We start from the raw sequence: 19,576 nt of genomic DNA, 5'->3' as shown, positions 1-19,576 counted from the left end.
TGCTGCCGTTTTTAGAAACACAAGCAACATCTACTGCCAATGGTGCAATAATAATAAAAACTAATGGTGTGCTAGAGAGAGAGAGAGAGAGAGAGTGATGATGATGATGATGATGATGATGATGATGATGATGATGATGATGATGATGAAACTTTTCTCACCAACCCACCCACCCCCAGGGCCAATCTTATGAACCAAACTGAGCAAGGGTCAAGCAAGCAAGAAGATGGTCTCATACACCAGAGGATCCTGTCCATATCCTCAAGTTCTACAAGTGGGAAAGAATTCTAAACCAACAGATGCATGGGACAAACAGATACAGCCAATGTAGAGTCCAAGTCATAACAGATGCAAGCAATTTTATGTGCCAAGAGTGCACAGCAAACTAGTCACACAAGAAACTGTACACTGCTCCTCATTTCCCTGTGGGATCAGTTGGGCTCAGCTAGCTGGGTCTCTGCAGATGCAGAGAGGCAGAGAGGAAAAAAAGTCAACTTTGCTGCCATCACCACCACAGTATACGCTCTAAAATTAGCTCTAACTTGTGTGTGGCAGGACTCGCCACAAGTTTTCCTCCACCATCACTCAATGCATCTGCCAAGGAGCTTTATGGTCCACAGCTCCTTAGTAAAACAAGGAGCTACCTTGGCTCTGTGCCAAGCAGGAGGCTGCTGATAGCACTCTAAATTATAAAAGAAATTGGCCTGGATTAAAAAAAAAAAATTGTTTCATTACTGCCAAGTATGTTTTTCCCCTGTTTGACTGTGGTCATTAAAAGAGACAGCCACTGAAAAAATCTTCTTGCATCTACTATTATACAGCCCTGCATCTCCTGTATGCACACACTTTGGAGGCATTAGCCCATTTCAGCTGAAGTATATCTGTTCTGTCTTATCAGAAACTGAGTTAACCTGATGAAAGATGAAGAATTTTACAGATTTGCCCTTCTGGGTTGCAAAATTTCCAGATAGATGAAGATCATCTTGAGTTTATCTCCCCAGGAACACTGGCTACTATTCCAAGTAATGACAATGCAAAACAGATCACTATCAGAAAAGAAAATCAAATGCAATTTCCTGCTGGGTTTAATGTATGCAAGGAGAGAGCTATTCAAGAGCTATTCAACTCTCTAGTTCAGGGGTGCTCACACTTTTTTGGCTCGAGAGCTACTTTGAAACCCAGCAAGGCCCAGAGATCTACCAGAGTTTTTTTACAATGTTCGCGCCATCATAACATATAACATTTATGTGTACAATGTATGTTGGTGTACCTTGCATAACCGCATGAGCCAATATTGCACAACACAACATAATTAACTATAAACATTTTTTGTAATTACTTGAGTTTACTTTGATGACTTGCACTGAAGTGAATCAGCCAAGGATGCATAGTCCGGACAGTAGCTGCTGACAGCCAGCCTCAAGCACACTTCCAAATGTTCATCAGTCATGGTGGAAGGGTACTTGGACTTAATGATCTTCATGTAGGAAAAGGCTGACTCACATAAATAAGTGGAGCCCTTCCTGCCTCAGGTGCTCTTATATCCCTGAGGGCCCTATTGCCTTCAAGTGGCTGCAGCTGTGCAGCACACTCTGCTGGATGCCCAGGCCTTACCCTTAAAGGGGCCACTGCTGACACCACATCTACCTCCTCACCAGATCTTCCTCCATTCCAATACAAGTGGGGGGGGGAGCAGATCTCTATACAGACCAGTGCAAAAACGGGAAAGGTGTGGGGGGGGAGATCTCTATATAGGCATCACAGCAAGACCAGTGCAAAACCCCTTGCACACAGAACCAACAGATGGAAGTTAGGGGGGGCAGATCTCCATACATACCAGTGCAAAAACAGGGGAAAGGTAAGTCAGCCCCAGTATAGTCAACGGGGCTCACTCCCAGGGATGCATGGACAGGAACTCACTCCCAGGGATGCGTCACTCCCAGGGAGCTCACTCCCATGAAGGGGCTCACTCCCAGGGATGCGTGGACAGGAGCTCACTCCCAGGGATGCATCACTCCCAGGGAGCTCACTCCCAGGATAGGGCTCACTCCCAGGGATGCGTGGACGGGAGAGAAGCCTGCGATCGACTCATTTTGCCTCGCGATCGACCGGTAGATCGCGATTGACGCATTGGGCACCCCTGCTCTAATTAGTATTGGTCTTTTTAAGCACCAAGTCTCACTGGTGCTGGTTATTTCCAGAGTTCTGAACACAGGAGCACAGCCAAAGCAAAAAAAAAAATCTTTAAAAAACATTCAAAAAACTAAAAGGCAGCTATTACTTGGGTGTCTCTCAACCTTCTCATAAGAAAAGCCCTTCTTGATCAGACTAAGGGCCTACCTCCCTTTAAGTATCAGTGTTACATTAACTACCACAGTGCCTGATTGAGAGGACAAATTATGTATTTTTATTAGAAAATCAGCAATTTCCTTAAGCACTCTTTGGTGTATGCCATCCTGACCCTGCAATTGCTCAGTTTTAGAATGTCAACATGGTCTAGAGCAGGGGTGTCAAACATAAGGCCCGGGGGCCGGATGTGGCCCGCGGAAGCTTTTTATCCGGCCCTCAGGCTCTGAAAGGGGAGCCCACATGAAAATTGGGCTCTCCCACATCTTGAAATATGTTTGAGATTTGCGTATTTTCTCTTCTGTCATTTGCAACTAATGAGTTCTTAAGTGATAAAAAGTGCTTATTTTTGGTTATGACCTATTTAGTGACATCACTTCCTGCCTAATGACATTACCTCTGGCCCTCAGCAGGTATAATGAATGCTATTCGGCCCTCAATATGAAATGAGTCTGACATCCCTGGTCTAGAACCTCATTCTTTGTCACTTATATTTGATTCAGCTCTTCAGATTACCCACTAGAGAAGATCAGTTCAAACCCAGTATGTGCTCAATTTCTTCCATAGTGAAGACAGAATCCATCACCTTCTCTGCAGTCTCCATATCTTCTATAAAGATTCCCTTCTATACTCTTATGTATAGTCCAACCACTTCTCTGACAGGTCTCCTGCATGTGATGCATCTGAAAATATTTTTAGACCTAACAGTCAACCGGATACAGTGGTCCATATATTATTCTGTTGATCAATATATGTTGATCATATATATCAGTGGTCCATATATTATTCTGTTGGTCCATATATTATTCTGTTGATCAATCTCTCTGAGATCAACATCTGAATCCTTTGCTGTCTTCTCTCTCCAGTATTTTTATCGATCCCTTACATGCCCTTTTGAGTGACAACTCAGCGGATGTTACCATTGCAGTAGTAGAATTTCTTTTCACAGTTTCTAAGTTAAAACCCCCATCCTGATCTTATATCCCCCTCTTGTTTTCCTCCCTTTACCTTACCAATCCCTTGTTGTAGTTTTTCTTTTCTTTTTTCCTTCTTGGTAATGTGGCTACTGTGTTGGCTATTGCTGTTATATTGTTCTTAATGCCAATAAAGGTTTATGTATGTAGACCTAACAGTCACATTACCTATTGTATTTCCTCCTTGGTAAACATTCAGATTGTTTCATGTTCTGTACAATTGATGATTAGATACCATTTTGTACATATCCACACTAGAGGTTCAAGCCTATCCTCCCACTATGACAGGTTTGCTACTAAGGCTACTTGCACTGATACAATGCAGTGATGGGGAAACACAAAAGGAAATGCACTGCCTTTCTCGGCTTCCAGGCCCAATTCAACATAGTGGTAGGCAACCCATGTTATCCGTGGGTTCAGTATCCGCAGATTTCTTAATCTGCGAGTTCCCAAGCCCACAGTGTGGGCTGTGCTCCCCTCACCTCCAAAGGCTCTTCTGAAGCCCAGAGTTGTTTAAAGACGACTTCCAGTTTTCAATGAAAAATAGAAGATGCCTTTAAACGACTCTGGTTTCATTCTGAGGACTGCAAAGGCCGTAGGCAGACAGACATGGAGGCTTCAGAAGAGCCTCCAGACTTGACCTGAGGCACCAAAAACCATTGGGTTTTCAATATCCACAGGAACCCCCACGGATAACCAGGGCTGCCTGATCTTTAAATGCCAACATAGTCCTACTGAACTCAAGATATCTTTTCCTGCGCATACATGCTTAGGATTGCACTACAAAAGGTAACTGAAATTTATTGAAGGAGAGAAATTACGGATTAAACAACCTGACAAGAAGATGTTTGCCTCACTCCAGCTACAAAGATGTTTAAAACTCTTAACCAAATCATTGGGGGGGGGGGGAGAAAGCAAAGCCCCCAAAGACAACTGATGGTTTGTTTCCCCTAGAATAGCTATTTTTGAATGACAGTTCTGTACTACTACATCTCCCTTTGCACTACCAGTCTCATTATTCAGAGGAAACGAAGTGTAGACAACAGCACAACTGTAAAACATGTAGCAGCCTACAGAAAGCAGAGTTCTTGGAGCAGAAGATACATATCACATAAATTAACTCAATTCACAAGGGATTCATGAATCCAAAATGTCACCCACTCACGAGCAGTAGCGTGTTCCACTTTGCTGCTTAAGAACTTGCACACATAATGATAAGGCCGTCTGTTCCCTCCTCCACTCATCTGCTTTAACATGATCCCCTCTCATCACCCAAGACTGCTTTCAATTGCAAATCAGCGTTCCAGTCAGTTACAGCTTTGATCTCAGCTAATCAATTTCCCAGTGCTTGCTGTATAGCAGGAAGTTATAGGACTCTGCTGCAAACCAAGTGACACTGAAGGAAGAATATTCACTTCATTTCCATACATCTGTGACAGCACAATATCGCCATGTATTTGATTTTCAGGAGGTTCTAGGGTCAATTCACGCACCCCTGGTTCCTACTTCCCCATGGCAAAATGCCAGATGCTCCAGTTACTACAAAGAAGAGACACATGGGCTAGACATGCAATTTGGTTCCTTCCCAAAACAGCACTATGCGCCCCCATGGAGGGCTATAGTATTGTAGGATGTAACAACAGCATTCATCCACTCCATACATTTTCTCTCTGCGGATATTACAATAGAGCTTTATGGGATTCAGCCACAGGAAGGGAGTAATGGCGATACTTCTCTAACACAAAAAGCAGGTCCAACAGTCTTTCTACATACAATGGTTGTAACAATAATCTCCCTTCATATTCCCATGCAAGAGTCTTATGAAAGTGTTCCCATGTCTCCAAAACTCCAGCACCCCACACAGCCACAAAACATATTCCACAATCTCTATAGATTTTCTGTCATTAAATAGTGTTGGAAATCAAACCACAAACACACACAAGACTCTTCTAAAAACAGTTTAGGGATTCTTATGGCATTAAGAAAAAGATTGGTCATTTACTTTAAAGCTGAAATTCCTGACCCAAATCTTGATCTTAGATCAGTGGTTCTCACATATTTAGCACTGGGACCCACTTTCTAGAATGAGAATCTGTCAGGACCCACCGGAAGCGATGTCATGACCGGAAGTGACATCATCAAGCAGGAACATTCTTAACAATCCTAGGCTGTAATCCTACCCACACTTATCCAGGAATAAGTCCCATTTACCACCATTGTTAAAAGCATATATATAAGAGCCCTGTTAAAAGTACAGGTCTATAACATTTCCCCAAATGCAGTCACATACCATAGTACTGTCAAGTCTAATATATTAAAAATAAAATATTGAAATGAATGGGGGCCCACCTGAAATTGGCTTGCAACCCACCTAGTGGGTCCCGACCCACAGTTTGAGAAACACTGTCTTAGATCAAAGACTTTTTAAAAAAAAACACCATGTAACTTCCTTTGACCCCAGCTGAAAGTGTCAGCAGGTCTAGTTCCTTAGCTCTCCTTGTTACTTTGAAAAGTAGAACACCAAGAGCATTCTCCAGGTGGTTTACTTCTCTAACTCACTAGCGTTCTTCTGAACATGCATCCTTCCAACAGTACTCCCTGTGAATCTCATTCTTCTACTCTAACCTTCTACCCACATATTACCTGGTAATTTTTATGTAGAAGGGAGCATTAATGTAAAACCCAATCTATAAATGCAGACATAGGTTTACCACCTTCATGAGAAGCAGGCTTAAGGGCCCAATCCTATCCAACTTTCCAGCACCTACACAGCCCCGCAATAAAGGAACAAATGTTTCCTTACCTTGAAGAGGCCTCCATGATCGTCCCCCAACCACAGGATACAGTGCATGCCCCTTTGGCACAGATGCATCAGCATTGGAAAGTTGGATAGGACTGGACCCTTAGTCCAATCACATCAGAGTGTGATAAGAGTCAGAGAGATGTTACATGGAGTTTCATCCAACTTCCTCCCAACATTTTTAAAAAATGAAGAACATCTGCTAGGGATTGATCAGGAGCAGAGGAAGGTGGGTGGTGATGGGGTGTTTAACCCTGTCCTGGAGAAGGATACAGATAATCCCTGTATCTTTTCTCCCCCAGAAAAAACTAGAGGGAACTATTTTGTAAGCAGAAAAGGCCCTTGGGAAGAGGATTGTACACTCCCCAGTACCTGACCTTCCAATTCCAGGCTCCAGGGGCCAAATTCATCACAGCATACAGACACATCCTAGGAGGAGAGCACTGCATGAAACTCTGTAGTTTCATTCGAAAACAGAAGCTGCGAACTAGTTTTCTTATATGCATGACAACTATTCATCACTTTCCAAGTCTACCAGTCTCTTCCTACTCCTTCCCTTCAATGTTCAAACACACACACACACATATTTGAACATGTAAATGGCCAGAAGTGGAAATCCATCTCTACTATCCTAATGTGCAGGTCTCTTGCTATTAAAACTGTGCTTTTATTACAGAGTGTAGGAGTCAAATGCTCCTTCCCTGGCGATTAGCCTCAGTCACCATGCTTGGATAGACAAGCGGTAACATGTAATTACCCTGGCCGGATGACAAAAGGCCATATGATAGGCAAGGTCCAGCTGTCAGGATTTATCTTGATTTGAAGCTCAAGCAAGTCTACAATTGCTGGTTTTCTGCTTCATTTTAGTCTCTTTGCACTTTCACCAGCACACTTCATTCACCCCCCCCTTGTGTTTCTCTACCCCACCCACCCTGCCATAAGTGCCATTCCTTTCAAACGCTTCTTCCAATTGCATTTTCTTCATTTTTGTTATCTTTCAAAGAGATATGTAGCAGTCAAATCAATTTCCATTGCAGTACTGTCATCTCTTTCTGCTCAAGTCCAAGATACTATCACATACTGAATTTGCTGTTTCTGCATGAAACAGGAAGGCACAGTTCTATGGCCCAGTTTAACTGACTGTGTGCATTTTCTCCCCACACTGTTATAAGCTTTATCTACTGCAGGCTGTACAGATAAAAGCAGCAAATACCAGGGGACACAAGGGCATGCTTAAAGAGCCCTGTCTCTAGCTAGCAATTTTCAACCTCTTTTATCTCATGGCACACTGAGAAGGCACTAAGAATTTTAGGGCACAACATCCATTTTTTAACAATTGACAAGGCACACCACAGTGTTGGCCAGGAGCTCACATCCCCCCCCCAATAGCCCTACTAATAAATGACCCTCCCCCAAATGACCCTTTTGCAACACACTGGTTGGTTGAAAATTACTGCTCTAGCCTTTTCTGTAACTGAAACCTACTCATCTACTGTGCTCCTTCTCAGACCCCCCTGAAACACCCTCTTACACCTAAGTTTCACAAAAGGCAGAAGCTGGTAAACAGGAGGTCAACTTGTGTGGGCTTTCCCTCCACGAAATATATTCCTAAACATAGAAATGTGCTATTATGCCAGTGGTTCCCAAATTGTGGGTCGGGCCCCACCAATGGGTCATGACCCAATTTCTGGGGGGGGGGGTCATGAAACTGACATGCTGATAGCTGACAAGGAAAATGCATTGTACTGAACACAGAGTAGCTCATGCATATTTACTCATTAGTAGGTGAATATGCCTCAGTTCACTTTGAAGGGCAGGTTAAGGGGAATGCAATGTTACTAAAATGGTCCTTATCTGATGAATGCAAGCTCCAATAAACTCTTGAGAAGAAAAATCCTCCCCCTCATGCTGACAAGGGGGGGCCCTATGGAAAGCAAAACTGTATGCACTGAGCCCTATGGAAAGTAAAACTGAGCCATATGTGCACATTTACTTGTGAGTAGGCAATTGTGCCTCAGCTCTTATTGAAGGGAAATGCAAGGCCACCACAATGGTCCTGATCTGATGAACGCGGAGCTCAACAAATGCTCCAGAATGCCTTCCGTCCATCTGTCATCGTCTCCCCACTGCCGCCATAGTAAAAAGGATAAAAAGGAGGCTTGAGCGACTGGAAAAATAAAACTTTTTTTTTTAAAGTCTTGTAAAGCTAGGTGGGTCCCAACTGAGTCTTGGTGCTAAAAGGTTTGGGAACCACAGTGCTATGCTTTATACTTCTTAGGGAAACTTTTCTCCCCCAGACTACAGAAGTCTCTACCTGAAGCCTGAAATGGTACAGCTCAGACACAGGTTTTATCATCTCAGACCTGGGTCTCTTGGTGAGGTTTTCAATGCAGCTCTTTGGTCTGCCTCTTTTCCCAGACTATGCCACAATTTTTGACAGTCCTTTTACCTGGGTACAAAGATTAGTGCAGGAAAGGGCCCAATGCAAAAATATTCAGGCAGGGCTCTATGCACTGAATGGAAGCTCTAAGCTGATAAACCATGAAATATGCACCACAGGGCAGAAGGGGTGTTACGTCGACACTGCACTAGAACAATTTGGTTCTACATTCCAGGTTTACCTCCTAGCCAACACACCAAGGATTGCTTTTGACCTATAAAAGTTATGGCAACTTAAAGTACCATTCACCTCTTTATTACAAACTGACAAATATCAGGATAGCACATAGGGACTACCAACACAACATTTCAGGTTAATTAGTTATTCATCATATGACCAAGTGAATGCTCTTATTCGACGGGGGGGGGGGTCTCCACAAGAAATGTGCTCTGAGACTGCCACAACCAAATGTGCCTAGCTCTTTGCCATAACTGAGGCATCATTTGTTAACTCTGCAATGGTCTCACTAAAGAGAGATGAAAATGGAATTTCCTCCTCTTTCCCCTTAAAAACTAAACAGCAGCAAGATAACACTGGGAGAGAGCTATTCAGATCACTTTTCTGAAACACTTTATGGGTTATTTGACTTTTTAAGCCCCAATTCTACAAATTCAGAAAAAAAATAATTAGGCCTCAGAGGGGCCACTTACAGAAGTACTATTATAAATATTACTAAAGTGTGCATCTATTATTCAGAATTACAAACTGTAATTCAAAAGTGCTCTGTGTCTTTTTTTCAAACAAAATTGCTGTTCTTAATATTCCCCAGTTTCCCATCAAGAATTTTGGATTCAAAAACTATGTCATCCTTATGTTTTTTCCCCAACTAAGAAAAAATCTAAAACTTGTTGGTTTTATCATTGCTGTACCTCAGACTGCTAAGAGGGGAGAAGCACCTCTTTGTGCTTTAGCCTAGCAGTGGAAAAGAACAGGTGAGGGGAGCAGCTGCCCACCCTCTCCCAAAAATCTACTGCCATTGTTTGCCTCATTATGAGGCAATCTCATACACATATGCTGAGTCCAACACGACTTTATGGATAAAACACACACACACGAATACACATTTAAAAGAATCAAGTAACCCTTTTCTAGACTACTCCGGTTCAAATTTTTTTTAATGTTTCACTATGAAGAAGTCCTCTCAAATAGAAAAATAGTGTGTTAGGAAAGGCTGTCCTCAAATATTCTCCTAATATGCTACTTTTCTATATACATAATTTTTTTTATGGGGAGCATTCCAACATCTATTCCTCTAGCTGCTCCCAGAAGTGACACAGACCAGTAAAATCTGAACCACTGGTTGTTAAAGATGCACAGGATGCCATCCTAACTACACCTTTGACAGCCGCAGTGGCCAAAGATGTCACAAACTTTCCATAAGGCTGAGTGGGTAAACAGCAGTAGTGGAGTGACCAGTGCTGATTCAGAGCCCCTGGCAACTGATGCAGGTAGGTAGAGCATCAAGCAGCACAGGGGGTGGAGGGAAGGTGGCGGTGAGAGGGTGTTTCTGAGCAGGGAGAAAGGGGGCAGATCAGGCCCAGGAGGGGGTAGGATCAGCAAGGCCTCCTCTGTCATATCCTAACCCCTTCCCAGACCAAGCAGCTTTATATTGGGCTGCTCCCACTTCCCTCAGTAAATAGCTGGTGGATATCTGAGTAGCCTCATAGAGCAGGCTGGGGTGTTACTTGGAGTAAAAGGGAAAATATCTCCTTAACCCACGGAGACCTCCAGCCAGTTCCCAACTAGCACGGCATACCACACTGGCCATGCAGGCTGGCTGCGCAAGCACTAGTTAGGATTGGGCTATCAGTGTATGAACTAGGCTTCATAACAGCTTGTTTGGACCAAGTCTTCATTTAGCACTACTTTTGTCAATTCCGCTCAATTGGCACTTTCAAAGACATCCACAGGGAATTTCAGTGCACGGGAATTTCATTGACCAAGTCCTGAAATGTTTTTATCTATTTTCAACCACTGTGGCATGGCACACTGGTGTGCCGCAGGAGTCTGGGGGAGAATCATTTATTAGTAGGGCCATGGGGAGATGTCAGCTCTTGGTGTCAGTATGGTGTGCCTTGACAATTTTAGTGCCTTGTCAGCGTGCCATGAGCTGAAAAAGATTGAAAAATCACTGCCCTATGGAATGCTAGCTTCATTATCTACAGGTAGCATATACATCCTAAAACTAGCCTTCCTCTGCCTTTAAAATGCAACATAAGAGTTTTACAGTTCGGCCAAATTGTAAATATATAATAATAATAAATAATAATAAACTTTATCCTGCCCTTCTCCCCAAAGGGACCCAGGGCGGCTCACAACATATTAAAAACAGATTAAAAACATAATTTAACCACAAATAAAAACATATTAAAAACACATTAACATATACCCATAAAAACCATAGTCAGATAAAAAGAGCAAAACGTAGCAAATCAGAGGAATCAGGCCTGTAAAAATACTAAAAGATACAGAAAAGATGTTTAAAAAGGCCATGCACTCAGAAGGCTTCTTTAAACAAAAATGTCTTCAGGCCTCGCCGAAAAGTCTCAAGAGAGGAAGCCATTCTCAAGTCAAGGGGAAGGGAGTTCCATAATGTTGGTGCCACTACTGAGAAGGCCCTATTTCTTGCTGCCACCCCACGTACCTCCTTAGGTGGCGGCACTTGTAAAAAGGCCTTCTCTGATGACCTAAGAGGACGAGCCGGATTGTACGGAAGTAGGCAATCTCTGAGATACCCTGGCCCAGAGCAGTATAGGGCTTTAAAGGTCAAAACCAACCAAAATATATCACTCAAAACAAACATTACAAACATTACCAGCACAGCAATTTTGATCTTTCTGTTTGGAAATCTAACAGACCTTTTTAAAGAGAGTATTTTAAAACCAGGTCAGCTATCCTAAGAGTGTTGGGACAAGGAGGTTATTTTAATGCATGTTGTTAGAAGCGATTTGATCTAAAGCAAACTTGCATTTGCCTGGTTGCCCATGGCAAATATGAATTGTTCCCAAGCAACCTGTGTCTTCCCTTTGCAGGTTACCTTCACCATGACTCTGGCACTTCTATTTTTTTCCCCTAATCACATCATGGTTGTCTCAGCATAGCGAGTTTTCAGTACTAACACATGAATTAAGTGATACTTTCCCCTTCATCAGGTAGGGGTGAAGGTAGCTTCCTACTTTGTTTTACAAACAGTACGGCTGCATCGATGTATCAACTTTTCCACCTGTGTAACTGTCTGAATCAGTTTCAAATATACAATTACTTCAAAAATATGAGATTAAAGTAATCTTTTTTTAATTCTCATACATGTGGGGAGATAGGCTAGTATGCTGTTTTTGTGGACTAATTAGCAAGATTGTCAATCACCTTTGAGCCACACCTTTTTGAAATAAGAGTTTGCTTTTAGTGTTCCATAAGTTTTTCTCTCCATAACCTACTTTCCTCTACAGCTACCTATTTATGGAAGCAATGAGGCTAAAAATACTTCCCTCCTGCAAACCCAGGTTTATCAAAAGTCACAGCATGAAGAAATACAAGGCATGATTCTATGATAGGCAGAATTCTCACTATAATCTTGCTGCCTTCCACTCTCATGGGAAAGCTAGTAAATTAGAAAGTTCCATTTATTCTTGTAAGAAGCACACTAGAAAAATGGTATATTTCTCTATTGTTTGGTCCATGGGATCAGTCCTACTTGGAGCGTGATTTATAAGATGAACAATTAGTAAGATGAAAAAGAACAAATCCACATTAACAGTCCTAGTTCTGCAGAGTACACAATAGCTGGCAAGAACAAAACCTAAGTGAGGTACACAGATCTTTCCCAAAGTCATAGATACAACAGTAGGGTGATTTTCAAACACTGGTACTACTGAAAGGGAGATATATAATAGCAAACACTCCTGATCCAGAGATATACAATAGCAAACACTTTCACAACAGCCTAGCCCAATTTATAACATTAAGGCTTCTTCAGTCCTAAGCATACCTACTTGCAAGAAAGTCAGTTGAATTTACTTCTGAATGAACATGCATGGAACAAGTCTGATTAAGAAATTATTATGCTTTGCCTAGACACTGGACTGCTACAATTTCTTGTTTACTGTGTTTAAAAACCAATTTTTATTGGTCCAGATAGGTAGTGTTACATAGCAGAATAGCAGATAGCAAGTGGCATTCCACTGTTTTTGCTATGTCCAAACTATACTACTAGTTCACTGTCCAGCTTATATACTCTAAATGCCACTTTGCCACGAATGCAGGCATGTATATATCAATGCACTTAAATATTTTCATCAGTTTCTACAAAGAGTTCATATATACAGAATATTGAATAGCTGGGCATAGGATCTAGCAATACTGTGATCCTAACCACTTAAGTGGAATTAAGTGGCATTCAAATAAATAGGGTTTCTAATATCCCACAATATCCTAAAGCAGCGTTTCTCAAACTGTGGGTCAGGACCCACTCGGTGGGTCATGACCCAATTTCAGGTGGGTCCCCATTCATTTCAATATTTTATTTTTACTATATTAGACTTGATGCTACCATGGTATGTGACTGCATTTGGGGAAATGTGACAGAACTGTACTTCTAACAGGCCATTATGTATATACTTTTAACAATAGAGATTAAAAAACATGATTATGCCCTGAATAAATGGAGGCAGCTTTTAGTTGCAGTTTCCTCTAACAATCACATGACCTTTGGTCCTTAGTTTCTCCTTCTTTCTATTCCCCCAGTTTAAATTCCCCTCTTGTTACATCTGATTCCTGGGTGGTGTATTTTTCTAATATTTTTTCTGCTCCCGCTCAAGATAGATCATTACCTTCTTCTGTTTCCAACCTCCCAGAATGGCCTCCAGTGGAACCGAGTGAAGTATTATCATTAATCTCTTCTCTAAAAACAGGTAAGTCTCCAGGCCCCGACGGCATTTTTGGTGAGATTCTTTCCAGTCAGCCCACATGGTGGGCTTTTCCTTTAGCCAATTTATTTACCCATATAAACAACTCGGGTTGCATCCTGACATCATGGCTTTCATCTATTATTGTTCCCATTTTTAAGAAAGGCGATCCTGCTCTCCTTGAGAATTATAGACCAATTAGCTTACTCTCTGTCATCAGTAAGCTGTATGCAAAATTCCTACTCTTGAGACTAAATATATGGGCACTCTTGGTGGCCCTTCCCGGCAGAGAGCAAATCGGTTTTCGATCCGGCTGTTCTAAGAAAGACCACACCTTTCTGCTCTCTTTTTTAGCCGAAAAATACCTCATTCATCATGGTAGGAAATTCTATGTAGCGTTTCTTGATCTTAAGGGTGCATTCGACTCTGTTAACAGATCACTTCTTTGGGACAAACTTACCACCAGAGGCATTAACCTCGTTTACTTTTTTTGATTCGTCACCTCCACCTTTCTAATTCATGTAAAGTCCGTTCCGGCCCTACTGGTCCTTTATCAGATAGTATTTCTATCGATAAGGGTGTCCGACAGGGATGCATCCTAGCCTCTTTCCTTTGTAATCTTTTTTTATCTGACCTCCCTTCCTACTTTTCCAACCAAAGGGTCTCTCCCCCTTCACTTAATGGTGTTCCTCTACCCCTTTTATTGTATGTGGATGATGCAGTTCTCCTTTCACTAACTAAATCTGATCTTCTTCAGTCCCTCACTATTTTCCAGGACTATTGTACTTCCAACGATCTGATCATTAACGCTAATAAAACCTGGAGGGTTGGTCACTCTATTTATGAGCAGGTTCCTACCTTTAAATATCTTGGCCTACTCTTTCACTATCGATTAACCTGGACAGCCCATAGGAAGTCAGCGATTGCCACCTCGCATCATCACCTCAAGGCGATTACTCGATTTCATTATAGCACAGGTAATCGATTTGTGCCTGCCGCTCTCCAGATCTTTAGAGCTAAGATTGTGGCCCAACTATTGTATGGTGTACCCATATGGGTTATGGCAGCCAACAGCTCTCTGGATTGAGTTGCAGCTGTTTTCTTCAGGAGGATTCTTGGAGTCCCAAACCCCATCCGGTTAGCAACGCTGGCTCTTGAACTGGGAGTTCATCTCCCTTCAACCATAGCATGGGCTATTACATTCAAATTCTGGCTCCGACTCCATCTGTCTCTTCCATCTGACTCCCTCCTTAATGATCTGTTAAGAGACCCTTTTCTGTCTAGTTGGTTTTCTAAAATTGATTCCAAATTGAATTCTCTAGATCTTTCGTTGGAATCTTTAGTGGGCCTTGACGTCAACAGTGCCTTTAAGTTAATTCAAACTAGACTCTGGGAAGCCGAATTTTCCTCTCTTTTCGCTGATCTTAACCCAGTTTGTTCCCCTCTTTCTTTTGGTTTTTGCCCTTTACCAGGTCAGCCCTCTAAATATTTCGTTACCTTAATTAACCCCTTTCTTAGAAGGGCTTTTAGGCTCGCGCGTTTCAATATTTTTCCTTCCTCATATCATCTCGGCAGATTTTCCCGCATCCCTTGGAACTGCAGGTTTTGCTCTTTCTGTCATCTCAAACTCAACACATTAGAGCGTATCTTGATTTATTGCCCAGTGCCCTGTTCACTTCGGAAGTTGTATCTAGACCCTTTTTTACAGCGTCCTATTAGGCCATTTATTGATCCCCTTTTTGTTTTGTTAGGTGACAACCAAGCTAACATTACTATAGCAGTTGCTAGTTTTTTATCTCAAATTATCAGAATTTCTCCCGCCTGATTGTTGTATTTTCGTTTATATGCCAATAAAGGTATTATTGATTGATACTTTTAACAATGATAGTCAATCCGACTTACTCCTGGGTAAGTGTGGGCAGGATTGCAGCCTAGAATTGTTAAAAAATTTTGGGCTTAGTGATGTCACTTCTGGTCTTGACATCACTTCTGGTGGGTCTCAGCAGATTCCCATTCTAAAAAATGGGTCCTGGTGCTAAATGTTTGAGAACCACTGTTTTAAAGGATCAGAATAGAAGAAAAACTGACATGCAACAGGATCCATGCCTCAGGAAAATGGCATCAATTAGCAAACATATCTTAAGTATTAGGGGATAAGCTTATTGCCTGTGGGGATCAGGAACCAAACCCACAGATGCATTCATAAAAGCCTCCCTAAAGTGAGTTTTGCAAGCTTAGCCAGTGCAAGCAAAAAAGAATTTTTCCTTCCAAGAGCTTGGGCCTCCTGTTGTTTAGAAGGGGAAGTTGGGCTAAGGCTGTAATGCTACACACACTCCACTTGCCTCACTGCTTTATCTCAACCAACTGCATTACTGAAGGCATGGCTACATCAAGGTACATCTTCACAGGTTAACATATCTAAACTAATGTTTCTATTTAAATAATTTATCTCCTGCCTTTCTCTTTGAATAAATTGAGCCCTCAAGGCATTGTACAATGTAGAGATCAGACGAGATCAGGCAAGTGCAGGGTAACAGTTGCTGCTGCTTACTATCCAGGAGTAAGTCCAATGTACTATCATTGTTAAAAGCACATACATAGTAGTCTGTTGAAAGTACAGGTCTGTAACATTTCCCCAAATGCAGTCACATGCTATGGTAGCATCAAGTCTAATATATTAAAAATAAAATATTGAAGTGAATGGGGACCCACCTGAAATTGGCTCACAACCCACCTAGTTGGTCACGACCCACAGTTTGAGAAACACTGAGCCTAAGACTACATGGGCCGCCACATTTTGCACTAAATTTAACTTCTGAGCCATCTTCAAGGGCAACCCCACATAGAATGTGTTGCAGCAGACAAGATCCAATGTCACCAGGGTATGGACCACTATGATTAGGTTCAAACAACCCAGATATAAATCAATTCAAATGAACCAACACAGCCCAAGCATGGACTTCTTTAGCACCAACGACCACAATGGAATGGAGAGATTCAGGTTCAAACTGCTCCTCAGCCATGAAGCTCACTGAATGATTCTGGACCAATACCTGTCTCTCAACCTAACCTACTTCACTAGACTGTTGTAAGCACATGAGGGAAAAACTTTCTGGCCATTCCAAACTTTTTTGAGGAAAGTTAACATATAAATGTTAATAATATTGAACAATAGGGCTACAAGCAAGTTTCGTACTTGAGTTGTCTGCAATTAACTTCATTGCTATACAATTAACACAAGTACAGTATCACATTAGCTTTGGTGGGCACAGTATCACAATAGGTTTATTGGACAATACGGTTGATGCAAAAGTTGTTTTCTGTCCAATGGGAAACTTCATTCATCCTTTGGAATATCTTAGTGTAGCCAGAGAAAACACAAGATTTAAAACAAAGGCCACAACCTTTTGCTCCACTGTTGTTGCCTTGCATGCTTGCCAAACAGGCTCTAGGAGAGGTCTTCTCAGAGGTGGCCCTTCAGGTTTGGTTCTGCAGGGGAATTGTGGTGCCCCTGCTCTTCCAGTTTCTTTTAAAAGAAATTGAGGTCTGTTCCTCAGAATTTTTGCAGAGGGTCAAGTGAAATTGTAGTTGCTGACTTTCAATTATTTTACTTCCCAGCTAGTTTGATTATGATTTATTGTACTGTTTTTACATTGCTTTTGCTTTTCCATAAATCACCATGACGCCTTTGACTGAAAGACAGGTAATAAACTATAAACACTGTTGCTGCTGCTGCTGCTGCTGCTGCTGCTGCTGCTGCTACTACTACTACACACACACCCTGAAAACTGATACAATTCTATCAAAATCATGGGAATTTCAGCAGGCCTTAATAATAAGCCCAATTAGTCATGCCTCTTTCTTGCCTCCCATTCCAGCACTCTGGGTAGCTTTGTCATGGTTTTTTCAGGCACCACAAAACTTGACTGCTTTATGGACCTGGGCTGAATGCGTATTCGTAACATAAAGAGAACCGAGTGCCATCTATTTATTGTTGACCTAGGACTGTAACCAGCCTTACTATTGCAGATATGCATAATAAGATGCCCTTTTCAGCATGCCTGATCAAGAAGCTCTTGCATCTTCTTCGGAAAGCCCCTGCCAAGCCCCTATAGCAACAATGCCATGGGTGACCAAAAGGCTAACCTCCAAGAAAGCATCGTGTCTACTGACTGCCTCCATCTTGCTGCTAAGAAACAGGAGTCCTACTCCCTATGGAAAGCTATGAGGGGTAGGGGCAGTGAAAGCAGACAGATGCAGTACTGGTACAGGAGAGTTCTGTATCTGAGTGCTGTTTCAGCACCCTGAAGTTGGCAGCAGGTACCATCTCCAAGTCCGAAACTGGTACCCCTAAGAGCTATTTCAATTCTATAAGATATTGAAACAGTATGCTTTGGAACTCAAGTACATGCAAACCTGAATACATTTACACAGGTATGATCAACATAATATTACATTGGTCCTTCCCCATATACTGTACTCCAGAGCAAAGATTTTTCAACCAGTGTGCCGTGGCATACCGATGTGCCATGAATGGTCTGCAGGTATCCCATGGGAGTTTAGAGGAGGATCATTTACTAGTAAGGTCATTGGGGGATGTGAGCCCCCCCCCAGCAGTGTAGTGTGCCCTTGCCAATTGTCAAAAAACTGATGGTGTGCCCTGAAATTTTTCGTGCCCTGTCAGTGTGCCATGAGACAAAAAAGATTGAAAATCACTGCTCTAGAGTCTAGTACAGTGGTTCTCAACCTGGGGTATGTATACACCCAGGGGTACTTGCCAGGACCTTTAGATGTACTAGAAAAAGTATAATGGCAGAAAAGGGCAGGTCTGTATTAGACTGTCTTGTGGGGCTGGCAAGGCAGGAAAGAAGACAGCTAGTTGGCTGCAAAAGCCCCACCAACTGCTAGTTTTTGGTCATCAAATTGTGTATTATCAGATATGGATCAGTAGTTGAAAATATTTAAATTTGAAATAACAGCAACTATATTAATTACAAACATTTTGCTAATATGAGGGGTACAATTTATGGAAACTGGCTGCCAACGGGTATGCAAGTGAAAAAGCATTGGGAACCACTGGTCTAGAAGACTCTACTGAATGTTGAACCAGATCTATTTGGTCAGTTTTGCCAAGCAAGAAGACACTCGCATTTTCTTCCACAGAATCCTAACTGAAGAAGACTGTTTTCAGATACTCATAAACAGCCACTACCAGTACTTGGACCTTCACATGACAAGGGTGCTGTGAAACTGTTGGCCATCATTCAGGAGCTCTGATGCACAACCTGCCCTGGGGCATGGGCTTCCCATTCTCTTCCAGAGAATGCACAATGAGGTGCACATTGGTGCACATTATGCACCAAGCACAATGAGGAAAGCCCCTGTGGATTCAAAGTACTTTCATTTTACAGAAGTGGCTTGGAAGGTGTCCCGTCCCCGTCCCCCCCATACACAGGGTTCTGGATCACAGCCAATTTTAACAGTGAATTTCCAGAAGACTCAACTTGCAACACTGAAAAAGTGATGCAATTAGACAGTTGAGTGCTGGATAGCACTCTATAGAACACTGAAATCTTATGCACACTTACTACAGGCCACAGTGGGATATGCTATTTAGTGAACCTGCTGAAGATCAAAGGCTGCGTGTTGCATTAAACCTATGCAACATGTAGCCCTTAATCCTCAGTAGTGGTTCTCAAACTTTTAGCACCCACTTAGAACCCACTTTTTAGAATGAGAATCTGTCAGGACTCACCGGAAGTGATGTTATGACCGGAAGTGACATCAAGCAGGAAACATTTTAAAACTTCAAAGCTGCAATGCTACCCAAACTTACCTAGGAGTAAGACCTATTTACTATCATTGTTAAAAGCAGCTACATTAAGAAGTACAGATGTGTAACATTTGTAAAATGTGTAAGATGTGTAAAAGTACAGATGTGTAACATTTGCCCAAATTCAATCACATATCATGGTAGCATCTAGTCTAACATATTAAAAACAAAATATTGAATGGGTACCCACCTAAAATTGTCTTATGACCCACCTAGTAGGTCCTAATCCACAGTTTGAGAAACACTCCATAAGATTTCAGCATTCTATATAGAGTGCTA

The 19,576-nt window shown here is 42.1% G+C and overlaps 1 protein-coding gene across 1 annotated transcript in view; it reads right to left on the bottom strand.

Annotated features, from left to right (window-relative positions):
- Positions 1 to 19,576, bottom strand: part of VAV3 (vav guanine nucleotide exchange factor 3) — a 188,295-nt gene that overhangs the window by 166,089 nt on the left and 2,630 nt on the right. The gene's annotated exons all lie outside the window — the stretch shown is intronic.

The sequence above is a fragment of the Tiliqua scincoides genome, chromosome 4, assembly GCF_035046505.1.
Source record: "Tiliqua scincoides isolate rTilSci1 chromosome 4, rTilSci1.hap2, whole genome shotgun sequence".
In the NCBI taxonomy this organism is placed as follows: Eukaryota; Metazoa; Chordata; class Lepidosauria; order Squamata; family Scincidae; genus Tiliqua; species Tiliqua scincoides.
The sequence above is the reverse complement of the archived record's forward strand: the minus strand, read 5'-3'. Positions and strand labels throughout refer to the sequence as shown.